This window comes from Phyllopteryx taeniolatus, chromosome 15 (assembly GCF_024500385.1).
Source record: "Phyllopteryx taeniolatus isolate TA_2022b chromosome 15, UOR_Ptae_1.2, whole genome shotgun sequence".
NCBI classification, from domain to species: domain Eukaryota; kingdom Metazoa; phylum Chordata; class Actinopteri; order Syngnathiformes; family Syngnathidae; genus Phyllopteryx; species Phyllopteryx taeniolatus.
Genome location: NC_084516.1, coordinates 23,483,191 through 23,503,681, shown reverse-complemented (window position 1 = coordinate 23,503,681; position 20,491 = coordinate 23,483,191). Strand labels below are relative to the sequence as shown.

General features: G+C 43.5%; 2 long non-coding RNA genes across 2 annotated transcripts in view; one reads left to right on the top strand and one right to left on the bottom strand.

Moving 5' to 3' along the window:
• Window positions 1-17,941, bottom strand: part of LOC133465278 (uncharacterized) — a 32,741-nt gene extending 14,800 nt beyond the window's left edge. Inside the window, exons 1-4 of the long non-coding RNA XR_009784586.1 lie at window positions 17,840-17,941; window positions 10,293-10,489; window positions 9,674-9,727; window positions 9,450-9,594 (exon numbers count right to left, since the gene is read on the bottom strand). This is a non-coding gene — a long non-coding RNA (uncharacterized LOC133465278). The remainder of the gene's footprint in view (window positions 1-9,449; window positions 9,595-9,673; window positions 9,728-10,292; window positions 10,490-17,839) is intronic.
• On the top strand, window positions 1,681-7,664 carry LOC133464987 (uncharacterized). The gene is made up of 3 exons (XR_009784522.1): window positions 1,681-1,927; window positions 3,971-4,062; window positions 6,790-7,664. It is a non-coding gene; the product is annotated as an uncharacterized LOC133464987 (long non-coding RNA).
• Window positions 17,942-20,491: the final 2,550 nt, after the last annotated feature.

The window sequence follows — 20,491 nt, the reverse complement described above, 5'->3', positions numbered from 1 at the left end:
ATGTGTGGGGTTGTCGCTACCACTCTCCACGGAGGCACAGTACTGCGCACAGTAAGCATCTCCTATTGGGACCGACTCCTGGTAGATGGCTAGCCCACTGCCCGGTTGTGACGCTGGCACGAGGTCCCAGACCTCTGAGGTTATTGTTGGCCTACAATAAACCTCCCAAATATTGTGTCCCAGACAGCAAGTCCCCGACTCAACGGATACCAGATCCGTACGCGATCCTATCGCGATTTCTACTAACGAATAAATACAATCTATATTGAACTCTGGATTACTTTTAACAAAGTTCGGCCAAACTCCTCATTCCACAATACACCAATTTCGCTGAGCACTAAATAAGGAGAATTTGAATAAACAGGCTTTCCTTACCTTTCATTGGTCGGCCGGAGTTATTAATGGCGTAGAGAAGAGTAGCTAGACGACCAGATCCCAGGACACGCCTTTTCACTGGAAAATCACGTCGGGACGTCACTGATTTGTTGGAAGTTTGCGTCAATCCCTTACCCTTATTTAACAACTATCGCCACAACCCCTGCTGCGTGTTCGTTGTTTTTCCAATGAAAGGTAACACACTCGTTGCAATTTGATCCATATTTTATGTTCCAGAGCTCAGTACCATTAAAAAGTCACACACACACACACACGGAATTCCAGGCCATTTTTCCCTGCCACCGAACCTCTCGTCCACGGAGTGGACAGAGGAAAAAGAGCCCCTCCCTCTGGGCCCTTACATTTATAGATTTTGCGTAGACACTTCTAGATGTTGCTGCTGTGCCCACGCTCCATCTTGTTCTTGGTGATAAGCACCACCCGAAAGGGGGTAACGCATGTACTCTTGCTGGTGTTGTCAATAGCCTGACTTGTTTTCAGTTTGTCAGCTGTCATCCAGGGCCACTTCTTGCAACATCTGAGACCTCCTGCGAGTTCCACCCTTCTGTGACAAATAAGGTAAAAAATACACTTGGCACCATATTGTGCAAAGTGTTACCGGTAGGATGCTCGACAGGGGTCGTGCGCTTGGCTTCAGAACGGATGCATTCATGCGAATGTTTGAGCGTGCATAACCGCATGATGTCAGTCAGGCCGTATATTAGCAAGATACGTCACCCATAGTCTTTAGTTACCGATTGAATACAACCTGGCCAGGTGACCATTTAGCAGAATGAGAGTGAAAGCATGGTTTGTGAGAGAAGTGACGTCAGCGGTCCATGTGAGGCCGCCAGAGCTAGCTGACACGGGCATTAAGTAATCACAACGGCGCTTGGTGAGAGGATAAGGCAGCAGAATACATATTTAAGGCAGGGCCGAAGTGGATCCGGTGGTGTTGTTCATTTACACTAATCTGAGGCCGAGTGTCATCAAGTTGTGAGAAAATAAGTAACAAATAATGGGAGCTTGATTTGGGAACAAAGAGGCTCGCAGGAGATTTGGAAAAAAAAAAAAAAAACGTGGACTAAGTGTGAATGATATTCTGTGTGATACAACTTATTAATTGTGTACACAATACAAAGAAAACCCTAGAGCTATAATAAATATTATTACATTAATATATATGTGAATATCTATAAAGCGCTTTAAAGGGTACCCATTATATCAACTCCGTCCTCAAAAAGGCCCAGCAGAGGATGTACTTCCTGCGGCTTCTGAGATAGCACGGCCTGCCACCGGAGCTGCTGAGACAGTTCTACACAGCGGTCATCGAATCAGTCGTGTGTTCTTCCATCACAGTCTGGTTTGGTGCTGCTACAAAAAAGGACAAACTCCGACTGCAACGGACAATCAAAACTGCTGAAAGGATTGTCGGTACCCCCCCTACCCACCATTGAGGACTTGCACACTGCCAGAACTAAGACAAGAGCGTGCAAAATCCTCTCGGACCCTCCGCACCCCGGTCACCAGCTCTTCCAGCTCCTTCCCTCAGGTAGGCGCTACCGATCAATGCAAACTAGAACTAGTAGACATTCCAACAGCTTCTTCCCTCTTGCGATCAACTTCTTAAACACCTAACCTACAACATTACATTACATTACAACATGCTGGCAATTTTTTTACTTGAGTTCGTTGTCACATTTCTGTGGGGCCAATTATACATTACTCGTGTACTCACTGTAGTTGTCTCGCCATGCTGCACTATTTGCATATACTGGCCACTCATGCCAGAGTAGCATCTGCCCCATTTGCACACTGATTGAGGAGTATCTCCAACATTTGCACAACCGTTGTCCCAGATTATCGCACTACTCGTCACTTTAAACCGCATACACTCGCTTGAAGTCTCGGCGCCCTTTGCACAATGGTCATTGCACCGGACTATTGCAATATTAGTCATTCGAACTGCTCTAAGTGCTAGAGGACTGCATCTTTTTGCACAATTGTCAAAAAATAAATAAATAAAATTTAAAAAATGTACCGGCATTACCAGATAACTAGCAACCCTTTACTGCTCAGTGACTGTTTTTTTGTCAATGTCTTTATGTCTCCAAAGTGGTCTGTAAATTGACTGTCTGTTGTCGTACTAGAGCGGCTCCGACTACCAGAGACAAATTCCTTGTGTGTTTTGGACACACTTGGGAAATAAAGATGATTCTGATTCTGATTCTGACAATAGTCAGAGTTACAGAATTACTTTAGTGTAGTGCCAAAGGTATTGACATTAAAAATAATGCAAGTTCAATATTTGACTCGTGTGATGACAATGACGTTACAAAGTGGGTAAAGGGCTTTGCGGTGAGCTCAGTTAGTAGGGAGATCTTGAGAAATGATTTGTTAATGCATGTTGGATCGGGGATTTGAAATGTATTGCTGAGAGAGCACTTGAAATGATAGTGGATCGTGAGAAGCACATTAACTCATACGGTGGCTCTAGTCTTGATTGTTCCTAGAAGAAGAGCTTTGACATATGTTGCAAAGTAATGAAAGATTTGTTAACTTGCATGTCAGATGTAGTAATTTTTCGTTTTTAAGGAATGGCACACAAGTAAGCGGCCGGACGACTGTAATTAGGGATAATAAAGTGAAGTAATGAGGGCAGAGCATATTTGTAATATAAAAGCACCTTCGTGATTACATTTGGGAATATAAAGAGAGTCTGTAATTATAGTAAGTAGATGTACATAGAAGTTCTTGTTTGTGGCAAACCGGATTAAGAAAATTACTCAAGGGACACAAGTCAACTATAGACATCCTTACAATATTAAGTTGATACAGTATAGTGAATATTAATACAGTATAGTGAATGCAATCCTTTCCATTCACAGAAGAGGGAAGATGTGCCAGAGGTGTTAAATTGATTCGCTACTTAGCATAGTGACTTGCCAGTTTTGTATGAAGGGAAAAATACAATAGATGAGTATAGAGGGAGTTAGGGTGTTTACAATGCCCAGCTACATACGCCATGGGACAGCGCCTAATTTGCATCATGTATAAGGGAAATTATGTGGGGTACTTGTCTTTGTAAATGACTAATTTGGTATGAGGATTAATCTGTTTGATTGTCTCCCCAGATTCAGCATTAGAGCAGGGAGGACAAAGAGGATTTTTCCATCTGTCTAGCAAGTACATTTTGAGAAGGTTTATTTGCATTCTGTCTCCTAATTCAGGTTGATTTCAATAATTTGTGGGCAAGCGTAGAGTTACTTTTTGAGTAAAGTGTGTCCCATCTCATATTCTGTTACAGCGGCTGGTCTGTCGCCTGTTTCGGCTTGGCCATGCTAGGGAAGAACACCCTCGACAGTAACAGAGACTAAAGCAATACTGTGCAGCCAGGAAGAGGGTCGCGGCTGTTAATATTTGTCATGATTGAATCAGAGAGACTCTTCAACCTGATGACTACATCTATACGAATGATGTTTCTCATGACAGAAAGGGAGCCAATGAAAGGACTTTGCAGTGGAGACTGTGAAAGCTGAGGGGGGAAAAAAAGAAGCTGAATTATCCTATGTCTTATGATGAAAGTCTGTTTCAGTGGGGGACAAAGTGGACACGACGAGAAGCCATCAAGGAGGCTGTTTGGCTGAGGTCTGAGTCGGTTGGTGATCAGTGGCTCGTCGGAACATGGTGGGGACACACTTGAAGTAATTGGTATTAAGTAGGTGACCTGCCCTTGGACAGAAATAAAGGTTAAATGCTATAAAGTACCTACCGTATTTTCACAACCATAATGCGCACCTTATTAAAAGGTGCAGTGTCAGTTACGGGGTCTATTTCTGTATTTAACACATCCATAAGGCGCACCGTGTTATTGGGCACAGGCATCGTAAAACATACGCTATCTTAAAAAGGCAGCGGGAGCAAAAATAAGTTCGGTTGTACATTATTGAAGTATTTAACAATGTACTCACGTTATTTTTTTTATCAATCCTCATCCACAAATCCATCAAAGTCCTCATTTTCTGTATCCGAAATTAACAGCTGGGCAAGTTCTGAATACACGCCTTTGGGTGGGGGGACGGGTCCTGACTGTTGTTTGTGCCTATGCACCAAACAGCAGTTCAAAGTACCCACCCTTTTTGGAGTCCTTGGAGGGGGTGATGGAGAGCGGTCCCGCTGGGGACTCCATTATTCTGCTGGGGGACTTCAATGCTCACATAGGCAATGACAGTGAGACCTGGAAGGACGTGATTGGGAGGAACGCCCCCCCCCCCCCCCCCCCTCCTCAATCAGAACCCGAGCGGTGTTCTGTTATTGGACATCGAGTCCGAGTGGACCATGTTTCGCGTCTCCATTGCTGAGGCGGCCGACCGGAGCTGGACCTGTCGTGGCGGTAATCCCCGAACCCGTTGGTGGACACCAACGGTGAGGGATGCCGTCAAACTGAAGAAGGAGTCCTATCGGGCTTTTTTGGCCTGTAGGACTCCTGAGGCAGCTGATGGGTACCGACTGGCCAAACGGAATGCAGCTTTGGTGGTCGCTGAAGCAAAACCTCGGCATGGGAGGAGTTCGGTGAGGCCATGGAAAAAGACTTCCGGACGGCTTCGAGGAAATTCTGGTCCACCATTCGGCGTCTCAGGAGGGGGAAGCAGTGCACCGTCAACACTGCATATAGTGGGGTTGGGGCGCTGCTGATCTCGACTCGGGACATTGTGAGTCGGTGGGGAGAATACTTCGAAGACCTCCTCAATGCCACCGACACGCCTTCCCATGAGGAAGCAGAGTGTGGGTTCTCTGAGGCGGGCTCTCCTATCTCTGGGGTTGAGGTCACCAAGGTGGTTAAAAAGCTTCTCTGTGGCAAGGCCCCAGGGGTGGATGAGATTCGCACGGAGTTCCTAAAGGCTGTGGATGTTGTGGGGCTGTCCTGATTGACACGCCTCTGCAACATCAGCAACAGTGCCTCTGGATTTGCAATCTGGGGTGGTGGTCCCCCTTTTTAGGAAAGGGGACCGGAGGGTGTGTTCCAACTACAGGGGGATCACACTCATCACCCTCACCGGTAAGGTCTATTCAGGGGTGCTGGAGAGGAGGGTCCGTCAAGAAGTCGTATCTCAGATTCAGGAAGAGCATTGTGGTTTTCGTCCTGGCCGTGGAACAGTGGACCAGCTCTACACCCTCGGCAAGGTCCTTGACGGTGCATGGGAGTTCACCCAACCAGTCTATATGTGTTTTGTGGAGTTGGAGAAGGTGTTCGACCGTGTCCCTCGGGAGTCCTGAACCCCCTGATAAGGGCTGTTCAGTCCCTGTATGACCGGTGTCAGAGTTTGCTCCGCATTGCCGGCAGTAAGTCGGACTCGTTTCCGGTGAGGTTTGGACTCCGCCAAGGCTGGCCTTTGTCACTGATTCTGTTCATAATACTGGCCTCAGGATTGCATCTCTGCTTTTTGCAGATGATGTGGTTCTGTTGGCTTCATCAAGCCGTGATATCCAACTCTCACTGGGGCAGTTCACAGCAGAGTGTGAAGCGGCTGGAATGAGAATGAGCACCTCCAAATCCGAGACCATGGTCCTCAGTCGGAAAAGGGTGGCGTGCCCTCTCCAAGTCGGGGATGAGATTCTGCCCCAAGTGGAGGAGTTCAAGTATCTTGGGGTCTTGTTCACGAGTGAGGGAAGAATGGAACGAGAGATCGACAGGCGGATCGGTGCAGCGTCTGCAGTGATGCAGACTTTCTATCGGTCCCTTGTGGTAAAGAAGGAGCTAAGCCGAAAGGCGAAGCTCTCAATTTACCGGTCGATCTACGTTCCTACCCTCACCTATGGTCACTAGCTGTGGGTCGTGACCGAAAGAACAAGATCCTGGATACAAGCGGCCAAAATGAGTTTCCTCTCTCCCTTAGAGATAGGGTGAGAAGCCCGGTCATCCGGGAGGAGCTCAGAGTAGAGCCGCTGCTCCTCCACATTGAGAGAAGCCAGATGTTGTGGCTGGGGTTTCTGATTCGGATGCCTCCCGGACGCCTCCCTGGTGAAGTGTTCCGGGCACGTCCCACCAGGAGGAGACCCCGGGGACGACCCAAGACAAGCTACATCCTTCGGCTGGCCTGTGAACGCCTCGGGATCCCCCCGGAAGAGCTGGATAAAGTGGCTGTGGAGAGGGAAGTCTGGGCGTCCCTGCTAAAGCTACTGCCCCCACGACCCGACCTCGGATAAACGGTAGAAAATGGATGGATGGATGGACAAATAAAAAATGCAATTTATCCGCTCTTTGCCATCTTAAGCTGCACAACCATATAACGGATATCGACTCTCAGGCCAACTACTACTCAGCTCAACCACCAACATTCCTGTGCTAATCCCACAATTCAGCAGGATGTCTGTTTTGACTCACATGGATAATAAAGTTCATTCTTATTACAGAATCTAAGAACAAAGACTTCCCTGTGGTGACAGACAACAGATTGCCCCAAGAAGGTCTGCGTTGTCTCCTTTTGAGCTCACGGCTCGGCTGGGGGAGGAAAGATGATTGATGACTGTTCAGCAAAGAACAATCTCCCTCTCATCACCTTTTAAAAGGAGTGGTCATTTCTCATTGATGGAACACAGACATCCCCCAGCGGTGACCGAAAACACTGCAAGATGGACTCCTTGTGACTGTAACCCGAGTATTATAGAATGAACAATAAAATTAAGGAAATGCCACTCCGGTACAAACTTGTACCAGTCTGCATGACTACCCTGAGTGTCCGCCTTGATTTCTGTGTCATTAATAGATAGATTCTGCAGGTTTTTCGATGACTCTGTTCACGAGCACTGTGCCACAGGGTTACAAGCATGAAATATATGAATCATGTGACAAAGAACAGATGACATAGTGTTGTGTTGGACAGTATTATTTGATCTGCCAGACCCCAGACTGAAACAAGTTCATTCTTGTATTTAATCTCTGCTTGAGATAGTTTCAAAATTGGGAACCATTTTGAATAGAAAGGGGAGTCTGCCCATGATTATGGCGCGCACGCATAATTAAGATACTTAGAGAAGAAACCGAGATGGAGTCGAATTTGGACATTAAGGTGGACGTGACGCGGAGGACAGCTGTCCACCGCCAAAATGTGGCCAAAACAGGCGGAGGAGCTACATGTAACTACGCTACATGTTCAGGGATTCGTCCCGGCATCACTGGTGTCACAGAGGAGGAGTCGTCCACCGTCCACCTCCGGTGTCCCCAGCGTCTCAGACACAATTACGCTTCAACAACGGGCTGCTGCTGAACCCGTGCAGACTGATAAAGAGTCCTGCTATTTTACTTAAATGTTTGTTTTCTCTGTGAAGCACTGTTACATTTCTTATGTCTGAAAAGTGCTCTATAAATAAAATTTTATTTGAAATATCTCAAATCTTTCATATTTTTTAAGAAACAACTTCACCTTTTAACAGGAACAACAAAGAACCATAAAACATTTTATAAGGCCATGTGGTAGTAGTAACTGCTGTGTTTGCGTAATTTTCCTAACCACTGTAGACCAATACTGATGACGAACACATTTCCTAGTTTATCCAAGGCCTCTTAACTTTGAGCACTTTAAAAAGCAGCCACAGCTGAAATAAAGTAAATAAATAAAGTGTTGTTGATATGTCGGGCCCGATCTAGGAAATCGCCTGCGATAGCTAATAAAGCCAATATCGAGCTAAAATCCTGTAGTCTGATCTAGTCCTAATGGACAAACTCATATAACAATTATTATTATTATTATTAATCAGTTTATTTGAAAGGCGACAATGCAATTTCATAAAACACATGAAGTACACATGTTAAAAAAGCCAGAATTAGCCAGAAGGCTAGTTTTCATCTGTACCTGGCCATGATGTAAAAAAGCAGTAAAATACATCTACAAGACAATATAATACAGGATACATAATCAAAGACTTACTATACTATTAAGAGAGAATAAAACCACAAATCATTTGATCATAACAAAAAAAAAACATCATAACATACTTGTCTTTTAGTGTTGGCAGCTATAGGTGTTAACTAGCCACATTTTCAGTTTTTTTGTGAAGGCCTTGTATGTTGTAAGCAGTTTAAGCTCCTCATATACTGAGTTCCACTCACCAGCGCTCCTCACTGACCAGGCTGACTTACTGAAAGTGCTCCTGCGCAGAGGAATGAGACAGTCACCTCTGACAGAGCCTCGAGTGACACGCTCAGAGCTGTTTCTTTGGCTGATGAACTCAGCCAGAGGAGCTGGAGCCAAATCATGCAGTACTTTATAAATCAAATTTAAATCTTCAAATATTTGAAGACTGTCCCAGTTTAAAAGACTGTATTTTTTTTAAATTGCACAGTGATGATAGTGCCTTGGTTTTTTATTCATCACTTTGATTACTTGTTTGTACAAAACTTTCAATGTTTTTTTTGCATTCTGACCAGCCTGGGACCAACTGGTTATGCAATAGTTAAAATGACTAAGAATCATTGAATGTAAGTACATTTTTGCGGCTTCAGTTGACATTTCATTTCGATTTGCACGAAAATTTGCGAGGTTTAATTCCGTCAGTGTGAGGAACGGTGCCAATGTTTAAGGCGGAAATCGCCTATTCACACGATGTCCGCATGGGCAGTTGTTCACGTTATTTAATGTTATTTATTTAGCACGTGTGCCTTCAAAAGGCATGTGCTTGTGTAGTATGTGTGGTGACCTCAAGTGGACAAATAAAATACCTGCACCTCCCTCAAGTATCACATATTGGCATTGAATTGCATAAAAGAAAAGCAGGGGGGTCTGGAACGGAACCCCCACGATAAATGAGGGTTTACTGTATATCCAAATATCATAGCATTAGTATGACGAGCTTTTCTTGCCAATATTGACAATACATTGAGATTTAATATTTTCTTTTTTGGCGCTAAGCCATCCCTTCTATCTCAACACAACAGATGTAATGTTCAGTAATACAAAGCATAACATTTTGTAAAATATGACAGAGTCTACTACTAAACACTTGAGAAATAAGATGATTAGGAAACGGGTTGCTTGACATGCATGTAAACACTAATGTCTCCACCAGTGACAAACCTGTTTGGATCCAGTGTCGAGTATTGCCTCAAATTCAGGATCAGGTTAACCCTCTTCAACCAATGGTAGGTCGGAACTTAATGAATGGAGGCATGACTTGAACTCCTGGTGGTTTAGACGTCCAGACTTCTCCTTGTCAAAGTGTCTTGAGAAACAAGTGTAGATGAGAATGTGTGTCGTTAGATCTGATAATAACAAACAGAAGTCAGTTCAAACCTACATACTTGAACATCATGCTGAACTCCTTCAAAGCCTCCTCTGTCACCCCAGTAGTGTTCCTGAAAGTATACACAAAAACTTATAACTTACAGCAGTTGTTCTGAAACAGGGGTCCCCAGACCCTTGAAGGTGCTTTTTTTTCTTGTCATACGGAAAACAGAGTTTTCTGCACGTCTTTTTTTTTTTAAACTTGGAATTGAAGTATTTTGAAAAAATAGTCGTTCGACGGTTTGGAAATTTTCTAAATGTAGCTACAAGAGCAGTAATTAGGCAACACTTGTAATGTTTTCTTTCATTCATTTTCTATACCGCTCATCCTCACTAGGGTAGTGGGGGAGCCTATCCAAGCCGACTTTGGGCGAGAATTGGGGTACACCCTGGCCTGGTTGCCAGCAAATCGCAGGGCACATATGGACAAACAACCATTTCACATTCACACCTATGGACAATTTAGAATCTTCAATGAACCTACCTTTAAAGCATGTTTATGGAATGTGGGAACATCCATGCAAGCACGGGGAGAACAGTGTGGTCCAAAGCCTACTCCAGTAAAAAAGTGCCTGAAATATATGCTTGATAATTTAACTGTATTGAATCACAGATTTAGATAGTATTGTGTTGTACCTTGCTTGTATCTGTTGCTCCAAGTTATGCTGCATCCTCATTCCCAGCTGGTCCTATTGGTCCCATTTCTGGGCCAGACCCACTGTGTTGTGCTCGGTGTATTTTGTGTCCAAGATTTGTGCTTCCGCCATAGCTGCACCCAAGTCTTCAATCTTCTTCAGCTGGCTGTGCATGGCTCGAATCTCCTGGTGTTTACGCTACACAAAAGCATACATCCAACAATCAACCAAACAGTATTGGTTTTACATTCACCACACATATTACACTGCAGCTCACTAAAAAATTGCAGGTCATTTAGAGTGCTGCAGCTTGGGTTCTGACCAGACCAAAGAGGTCAGAACATCCATCCATCCATTTTCTACCGGGTCGCGGGGGCAGTAGCTTTAGCAGGGACGCCCAGATTTCCCTCTCCCCAGCCACTTCATCCAGCTCTTCTGGGGGATCCCAAGGCGTTCCCAGGCCAGCCGAAGGACATAGTCTCTCCAGCGTGTCCTGGGTCATCCCCGGAGTCTCCTCCCGGTGGGACATGCCCAGAATACCTCACCAAGGAGGCGTCTGGGAGGCATCTAAATCAGATGCTCCAGCTACCTCATCTGGCTCCTCTCGATGTGGAGGAGCAGCGACTCTACTCTGAGATCCTCCCGGAAGACCGAGCTTCTCACCCTATCTCTAAGGGAGAGCCCGGACACCCTGTGGAGGAAACTCATTTCGGCCGACAGCTCGTGACCATAGGTGAGGGTAGGAACGTAGATCGACCGGTAAATTGAAAGCTTCGCCTTTCGGCTTAGCTCCTTCTTTACCACAACGGACCGATACAAAGTCCGCATCACTGCAGACGCTGCACCAATCCACCTGTCGATCTCCCGTTCCATTCTTCCCTCACTTATGAACAAAACCCCAAGATACTTGAACTCCTCCACTTGGGGCAGGATCTCATCCCCGACCTGGAGAGGGCGCCACCCTTTTCCGACTGAGGACCATGGTCTCCGATTTGGAGGTGCTGATTCTCATCCCAGCCACTTCACACTCGGCTGCGAACTGCTCAAGTGAGAGTTGGAGATCCCGGCTTGATGTAGCCAACAGAACCACATCATCTGCAAAAAGCAGTGATGCAATACTGAGGCCACCAAACCGGAACCCCTCTACGCCTCGGCTGCGCCTTGAAATTCTGTCCATAAAACTTGTGAACAGAATCGGTGACAAAGGGCAGCCTTGGTCAGAATATATTACTCCAATTCTAAAGGCTCTACACTGGCTCCAAGTCAGCTTTAGAATAGACTTACAGTAGTTCTGCTACTGGTCTATAAATCACTAAATGGTTTCGGTCCTAAATACATTAAATACATGGTAATGGAATATATTCTCAGTAGGGCCCCGAGATCTGCCGACTCAGATCAGATAAAGAAGCTCCGAGTCCAAAGCAAATATGATGAAGAAGCTTTTAGCTGCTATGCTACAGGCAAATGGAATAAGTGTCCAATAGATTTTAAGTCACCCCCAAGTGTCACCATCTTTAAGTACAGGTTAAAAACTTTTTTCCTCATGCTTTTTAGAGCATTTCCACTTTTAAATCTATCCTTCACTGTATGTTGTTTTTAATTAGTTTTTTTAAAAACGAAGAGAAAACTCAGTTTTTAAGGTGCTTTATATTTTTCTCTTTATTTTTAAAATGTTTTTGATTATGTACAGCACATTTAGTGCATACAAATGTTTAGTGCATATACAAAAGTTGAGCCATCAACTTATCATGGTAGAGTCCTTTGTGTGTCTCAACGAGCCAAGAAGCTAAGTTGTCACGGGCTTTATGTCTGGTACGGTCACCCAGGACAAATAGGTTCAGGTGAGGTACCAGACAAAGCATAGCTCAGGACCTTGACAACAATATATGGATCTTTTTTTCCCCCCTCACCCTGGCGCAGGTCACAAGGACACCCCTCTGGAGCGAAGGCTCGATGGTGGGCACCTGGTGCCCAGCTGGGCACAACCCGAATAGTGAACATTGATCCCATGTCCCATGGGCTCTGCACCTGTAATTGGCACCAAGGGTGCAGCTGCGGCGGATGAAGGTGGTCTGATCCCTGGCTAGAGAAGCTGGCTCTAGGGATGTGGAATGTCAGCTGTCTGGCAGGGAAGGGGCCTGAACTGTTGTGAGGTTGAGAGGTTCTGACCTCAACACACTGTACAAACCACAATTCCAATGAAGTTGGGACGTTGTGTAAAACATAAAAACAGAACACAATGATTTGCAAAACAACTAAGCCTTTCGGGGATGCTACTTTTATACCCAATTATGACACTCTGCTGTCACCAATTAACCTTGTCACCTGTGGAATGTTCCTAACTGGTGTTTTTTTGTTTTGTTTTTTAATAGCACTCTATTTTCCCAGTCTTTTGTTGCCTCTGTTCTTTTTTTTTTTTTTTGGAAAGGGTTGCAGGCATCAAGTTTAAAATGCGAGAAAATTTGCACACACAAAAAACAAACAAACCAAAAAAAATACATCAGTTTGAACATTATCTTGTCTTTGTAGTGTATTCAATTAAATATAAGTTGAAAAGGATTCGCAAACCATTGTATTTTTTTTTTTTAACACAATCTCCCAACTTTATTGGAATGGAGTTTGTTGTTAGGCAACGCCTTGACACACGGCTTGGGCTCAGTTACCAATTTTCTTGAGAGAGGTTGGTTTATCTTCCACTCTGGAGTTACCCCTGCTGTCAGTGGAAAAATAATTCACCCCGAAATAAACTCAGTAGTAATTTTAGGCTTGTTTTCTGATGACATATTTGATTTTCATCCAGATTTTGGCCCACCCACATTTAGGTCAAATCCTGCATGAGCCTGCTGATATCAGCAACAGAAGACTAGCACATTTCCTTATTCTAGTACTTGTTCTTGGTTGGTTTACAAATCTATAGCATTGGTCAGAGGTGGGAGTAAGTCACATATGTGCAAGTCTCAAGTTACTGTGGGGAAGAAAAAAAAAACCTAACAAAAAAATCGAGTCACCAGATTTGAGTCAAGTCATTACTTGGTTCAAGCAAGTCGTAATTCAAGTCATACAATCTTGCTCAGTCAACATATATTGGAGTGATGTTTTTTTTCCACTGATCATAACACAAAAAAAAGAACATTTACAACACTAAAAAGTTAATGGACAAAAAGAATACATTTCATGTAAGACAACTGAAGAGTATGAAATAAATTATTATTATTGCTATTTAGAATACATTATTATTTATTTTTGAACGTTTGCATGAGTGTTTACAGCTACTAATATATCTAACACTGTTACTGTGATGATATGGAAATATACTGTATGTGGGAGTAAATGTGTAATCATCAGACTTAAAAACTACATATGTTGTTATTCTTGCCAATCTGTTTCTCAAAATATGTGTGTGTAAATGGGTGAATGTGAAGCATTAACTTTGTAGGTTGTCACTTCATGAAGTTCAGTCCATTTATTTGCATTAGTTTACCAGCGGATCTGCCACATCCAATATGGCAGACATAGTGCTACAAGAAAAGCCTCTCAAGGTTCAAGTCTGTGTGTATTTCTACGATAAAATTGCGATCTATTAATCTATTATTAACGATGTAGTTTCCAGTGTCCAGTCTCCATACTGTCTATCACTTTATTTTCTTGTCACTTAAATGCATAACTGAAGTGAAGTTTTGTTAATTTTGTATCTGTAATCTGATGTATTTAACAAAATGTGTATGCAGTGTTGTCTAAGCGTGCAGCCAGTAATTTCTATCACAAGCCATAGCTGCTATGTCCAGTGCAGGTGGTTGTAAAATGCTTTCTTAAATCCAAGGTCACTGCAACAGTCTACCATAACTTCATGATTCCTTCTGCTGAGGATCTGTAGGGAGATGCAGATTTCATCTTCCAGGACCTGGTGCCTGCCGATACCGCCAGAAGCACCAAACCTGGCTTGATGCCCATGCCATCACAGTGCTTGACTGGTCAGCCAACACGCCGGCTCTAAGCCCCATTGAGAATCTATGGGGTATTATCAAGAGAAAAATGAGGGGCACCAGACCCAAAAACAAAGAAGAACTGACAGTAAGCATCAAGGAAATCTGGGCTTCCATAACTCCCAGGCAATGCCACAGGCTGATTGCCTCAATGCCACGGCGCATCGAGGCAGTGATTAAAGCAAAGCAACGAAGTATTGACGATTAACATATCGTTTTGAAAGTAACATTTTGATTGATTTAATGTGACCCTAATTTCTTTTTTTTCTGCAAAAAAATGAGAAGTAAATGGTGATTTCATCAAATATTTTGAATTCCTGATTGCGTGGGTTTTATTAGCTGGAACCCCAAATTATGTAAAAATAAACAAATTCTTGAAATTGTTTACATTGGGGGCCCTGAATCTATAATCTATGAAAGTTTAACCTTTTGAATGGAATTATGGAAATAAACTTTTCCATGATATTCAAATGTCTTGGAAAGGGTCTGTAGATATGAAAAAATACTGCCACACAGGCTATGCAGCGAATTTGGTCTCCAGTTCTGTCACTGACATCACACCAAGACACGGCGGCAATATCAATTTTGGTGCTGTAAAAGGGGCGTTCCCAGGGGCAATTCGTTATTTACTGATTGCTACAAAACGGATTGATATTATTGGAAATGACTGCCAGTTTCATTTTATTGAGTAAAAAATACATAGAGAACTTGTTCATGAACTACAGTGGGTACGTAAAGTATTCAGACTCCCTTAAAGAAAAACTGAAATATCATTAGGCACAGGTGGTGCGAAGATGCTCTCAGGAGCAGGTGTGTATGAAACAGAGGGAAGACAAAAACTGGAAAACACACCCATGACAGAGGGTACCTGTTTTTCACGGTTATGTCGTTGAGACCCCGGTAATCGATACAGGGTTGCAGAGACTTGTTTTTCTTGTCCACAAAGAAAAATCCGCCTCCCGCAGGGGATGAAGATGGGCGAATAACCCCGGCTGCCAGTGATTCTTCCACGTACTCCTTCATAGCCTTGTGTTCCGGCCCGGAAAGAAAGAATAACCTCCCTCGTGGGGGTGTGGTTCCAGGCAGCAAGTCAACTGCACAGTCATAAGGTCAGTAGGGTGGAAGAGATTTGGCCTTGGACTTGGAAAAATGTCCTTTAATGTCCTGGTATCAGGTGGGCACCTGAGATAAGTCAGGATCCCCAGATGGGGTCTGTGAATTGTCATTTGAAACATAGCCCTGAACATCGCATGGAGGCTTGAAACAGTTCTGGGTGCAATTTCTGCCCCATCACATAACCTGCCCAGAGGACCAGTTAATGTGGGGGTTATGTAATTTCAACCATGGGTTCCCTAAAATAAGGTCATGATTCATGGCATCAAAAACATGAAAACTAATGCGTTCCGAGTGGGAATCAGGAAATGTCAAATGGGTGCAGTGAGGGATCATGCCCTTAAAACTGCCATCTCCAGCATAGGTGTTGCGGTGGTGTTTTATACGTAAGGTTCTAAGGTGCATCCATCTAACGAGGAGGGAGTTGAGTAAGTTTGCGTCATAACCAGAGTCAATTAATACAGGTGTTTGAATTTCTTGATCAGGAGAGCATAGTGTCACTTTAGGAAGAACCCGGGTAGGGTCTTCCTTAAGGAAATTTAGACTCACCGCTCCCGTGCCCTTGCTACCGGCACCGGCAACCTTGATGTGACAGTTGCTCACGGAATGACCCAACTGCCCGCAGTAAAAGCACCGCCCTTCCCTCAGCCTGACACACTGCGCTTGCCTTGTTGTAAGGTGACAAGGGAGCAAGCTGCCTCGCGATCTGCCGTGGAAAACTGAAAAAAGCCCACGAATGACTCGTGGCGGAATTGCGGCTCCATTCACCAGTAGTCCACGCCTCCGCACGAGCAGTCAGGTGGGAAATGACAAAAGCGATTTTTGCCCGGTGGGTGGGTAAGGCAGCTGCCTACAGCTCAAAGTGGAGTTCGCACTGAGTTATGAACGGCTGTATGGTGACTGCTTCACATGGAAACGTTGGTACCCTTGCGGTATCGGGTGTTGTGCCAACTGGTTCCTTCTCTTGAATCATTTTCATAAGAACTTCAAACTGCGAGGCCACCTGCCTCATCATATTGTCCTGACAGCCCCTCTAGATGAAGGTGGAGAGCAGCAAGCTGCTCATCCTGCTTCGAGAGGCGTTGACCCTGCGCTTGAAGGGCTTTGCGCACCGGGTCTGAGTCTGCTGGGTCCATATTATGGCCAGTTTGTTCTGTCATGAACGGAACAGAGGATAGGACCCGAAAATGCACGACTCCAAAACAAATGGACAGTTTCAAAAAGAGAGGTTTAATATACGGGCAGAGGTCGGTACACAGGCAGGCAATCCCAAAAAGGCAACAGTATCCAAAAACATGAGGCAAAAAGGCGAGGTCGATAATCGGAACAAGGTATAGTCTTACTGTGAGTCTGTGACGTGGAAACAAGGAATGCGACGACAAGGTACAACGAACTGGCGACTCGAAAGAATGAGACATGAAGTTAAATGCAAGGGGTAAATAGGTTGAACGAGGGACAGGTGGTGAAGATGCTCCCAGGAGCAGGTGTGTATGAGACGGGGGGGAAAACAACAACCGGAACACACACCCATGACAAGAACAGAAGCACAAGGACACAAATGGTGAGAGAGTTAAGGAAGCACTTAAGAAAAAAGAATGAAATATAGACAAGAAATATACAAAAGAAGTTAATATTTACAAAACAGAAATATTATGAATGGGGAGGGAAAGCCAGTAAATTATTGACATATGGGCTGAAAAAGCAGCAAATGGAGAAATCGATCCATAAAATCAAAAACCCTATGACTAATGTAATGTACCATAAATTACAAGATATACAAAAGAGTTTAGAGTTGTACTTTCAAAAACTATAGTCTCAACCTCAAGTGGACAACAAAAATGGGGATATATTAAAAAAATTCCTAAATTCTTCCAAAATTGACTGTTGAACAGAGTAAGAGGAGATTAAAGAGAATGAAATACTGTAAGGGAAGCCGTAACTCATCTAAAATTAGGAAAAACTTCGGGCCCAGGTGGGTTTCCTTTGGAGTGGTACAGGGAGATGGGGGATTCATTACATTACATTACATTACATTCGTTACAGTTAACCTTCAAGTGGAGGGATGTGCGGCATCACTTAATCACTTCACTTAATCCAAAAGAAGGGAAGGATAAGTTGCAATGTAGCCTTGTAACAGGTATCAACTCTCAACGCAAAGACTACAAAAGACTTGCCTGCCCTGCCCTTTAGTGATGGTGACGGCAGTTCATTTGAGTGTACTGAATCCTTTGAATCAGTTCTTTAAAAAGATTCGTTCAAAAGATTTGTTTGCCGAATCGTTCAGTTCGTTTTCACAAAATTATTCAAGTGCTTCCTCATTTAGTTAATAATCCATCCCTGAGATTCACGTTCACTCAACACATTCACCGAAGGACTATGCGCTGTTGTCACGTATTGAAAACTAGGAAAGGTGGGGAGATTTAAAATAATAATAATCTAAATTATCACCTACCTGTCTCTCTCTCAGCAAATTCTCGAACACCCGGCTTCGGTTGTGCGTTGTGCAGTGAGCTCAGCTACCGTACATCCTGCCGTGTCCCCTTACGTCCAGCTAGGCTCTCGCCGGCCGGGTGTGACTTTTCTGTATTCTGTATCTGATTAGTGGAAAGCGTCTGAATGTCTTGCTATATAAGTTGAATGTATTATTATTATTATTATTATGAAATAAAAAGCTTTAATAATTGCATTAGAGACAGAGGGAATGTTATGTATGTGTACGTATATACATCCATCCATCCATTTTCTGAGCCGCTTTTCCTCACTAGGGTCGCGGGCGTGCTGGAGCCTATCCCAGCTGTCATCGGGCAGGAGGCGGGGTACTCTCTGAACTGGTTGCCAGCCAATCGCAGGGCACATACAAACAAACAACCATTCGCACTCACATTCACACCTACGGGCAATTTAGAGTTGTCAATTAACCTACGATGCATGTTTTTGGGATGTGGGAGGAAACCGGAGTGCCCGGAGAAAACCCACGCAGGCACGGGGAGAACATACAAACTCCACACAGGCGGGGCCGGGGATTGAACCCCGGTCCTCAGAACTGTGAGGCAGACGCTCTAACCAGACTTCCCCGTGCCGCTCTATTGCAAAACAAGTTATTACAATGTTAAGTGTCTTAGCGTTACTATATAAAGTGCCGAAAGCAAACATGGTCGGTCAGTATGGTTCCAGTTGTCACGTAATGTGGCTGCACGTAAGCTTTCAATGAGCTTTATGTGTCTTTGGGGCAGAGGTGAGACCATGTCATTGCTTTGCAAGTCACAAGTAAGTCTCAAGTCTTTGCCCTCAAGTCCCAAGTCGTGACATGCAAGTCCCGAGTCAAGACAAGCAAGTGCCAAGTCAAGTCACAAGTCCTACACTTCACGTTGTCATTTTAACAACAAAGTAGTAATATATTTTAATATATAAAATAATTATATGTTTAATTAATATATACTTATATGTATAATATATAATTAGTTTTAGTTTTTTCCCCTTCATAACCACTTCGATGGTACGTTTTCAGTTATTCTATGAAAATGCTATGCTAGGACTTAATTTTTCTCACTTTATTTCCGATTAAACAGTCCTGTCACAAATGAGATTTTGCATCCAATAGTGCTGCAATTAGTAATCGAGAATCCTCCTGACAATTCTATCAAATAATCAAGTAATCGGATAAAATATATATTTTTGGTTGGTTAAAGAGCAATTTTGAATACACAAGAAAACGAGACATTTCACTTCCTAATGAACGACCAATTGGTTTCCCTGGTCAAGGCATTAATTTTTATAAAAGAGGAACACAAGTTATAAGTTAGTCATCTTACGATAAAGGCAATTTTATCCAGCTGTGGTATCTCAGTAAGAACACTAGGGAGCACTGCATAAATATATTACGTCTAAAAGAGGCGAAGAAGAAGAAAAGGACACGAAGAAGAATGTCAAATACATGCTAGCTGTGTGCTGATCGGTAAATAAAGTTAATTAAAAAAAAGAAATACAAGTCTGATTCTTGAGAACACTACACTGACTAAACCAGACTGTAATGAACAGGATGCTCAGACAGCGCACGGCCGGCCCGCCGTGTAACTACATTATCGCTCACAAAGCTAGCTGCTAATGCTAACGAAAACAATCATACTTGATGTCAAACCGTGCGTTTCCCACAATGCAATGTGGATTTTTATTTTTATTTTTTGGGGGGGTGTATGGGGCGTTGGCAATAAAAACATCCTTATTGTTACGTTAATTGTCGTCGTTGTTTCTGTGTATGATACCAGTACTTTCTGGAATGTGTGCCTTATGTAACTACAACATTTATATTTGATTTATGTTGCACTCTGTTTCTTTTTAAATACAACCATTACTTTGACCTCCTGGTCAATTCCTCTTGTTGTATGCGCCCAACAGGGTGATAACTGTTAAAATAAAGTTCTAATTGAGCTTTAGATAGATGGACACTTCCACCCGAGTGCTATCTGTTGAGACTATCAGCTTTATGATTACATCATTCTGAAATTTCAATAATAATATAACAATTGGCATGTTGAGCTATTGAGAGACAGCTGCAGAGTGTTAGTTTCTCAGTATTGTAGGAGGAAACATGGCAACAGGAAACAGACAGATATGTATTGGTACATACGACATGCCCATTTTGAGTTCAGCCGACTGTGACGCTAAGCTAGGGCATTCATCGTGTGTGTGTGTGTGTATACAGTAAAAAAAAATTAAAAGACCAACGATGATGGTACATTACGGAAGCGTATTGCTGCCACACCCAAAATAAAAAAAAAGTTCACTATCATGTTATAACGTAATAAGTTTCACGTTATAAGTTTCACATTATAACATAAGTTTCACATTATCACATGATAAATTTCATCTTGTACATGTAATACACATTAGAATGTGAAACACATCACATTAAAACAGAAGTTTCACGTTTTAACGTGAAAAAGTTGGCCTCGCAGAGGACGTCAACTTGTTGCGACCCTGTGGTCGCTCACATCCTTCCATGGTTGCGTTAAGGACACAAGAAGACACAGCTAGAGGTGGCCTCTATGAGTGAGTGATGCGCAAAACATGGATTTGCTGAGAATTTTACAAAGTCATGGTGTAC